Genomic DNA, 560 nt, shown 5'->3' with positions numbered 1-560 from the left:
GCATACCATGTGCTTCCACTATTTGGATTAATTTGTGCAACCCACTCCAGCCCCTTCCCTGGAGCCTGGCGGATCCAGCTCATGTAGTAACTACTAAAGGTGAATCCGGAAGCTGTACAGGAGAGTCTCAGGGACCCCCCAGGCTGCACCAAGCTTCCCCCAGACTCCACCAGCTGCACCTCACACTGCACACCTGCAAACACAGAGCATCCTGGTCAGCAATGGTCACATACATCCACTGTTCCTCCCACTCATGTCCATTTGCACACTCAGTATCCCTTGCTCCCCATGAATCACCTTTCAACAGAGCAACAAGGAGAACCCAGTGCAGCCCCAGCTCCATGATGGTGGTCTGTGCTCAGTTACTGGTGGAATCAGCTCACAGAGCTCAGGTCAGGGCTGGGCTGTTTTTCATGGGCAGAGGGACATCCTATTTGCATGTCCTCTGCTATAAAGCAGCTCTGAGGCAGAAGTCTCAGGAGGGCAGTGCACAGAGGAGATGCAGGTGGAAGACAGAGTTTGTTAGATGAGTGAATAAACTGAAATGTCTGTAATCAATT

The sequence above is a fragment of the Dipodomys ordii genome, unplaced genomic scaffold, assembly GCF_000151885.1.
Source record: "Dipodomys ordii isolate 6190 unplaced genomic scaffold, Dord_2.0 Scaffold317, whole genome shotgun sequence".
In the NCBI taxonomy this organism is placed as follows: Eukaryota; Metazoa; Chordata; class Mammalia; order Rodentia; family Heteromyidae; genus Dipodomys; species Dipodomys ordii.
The sequence above is the reverse complement of the archived record's forward strand: the minus strand, read 5'-3'. Positions refer to the sequence as shown.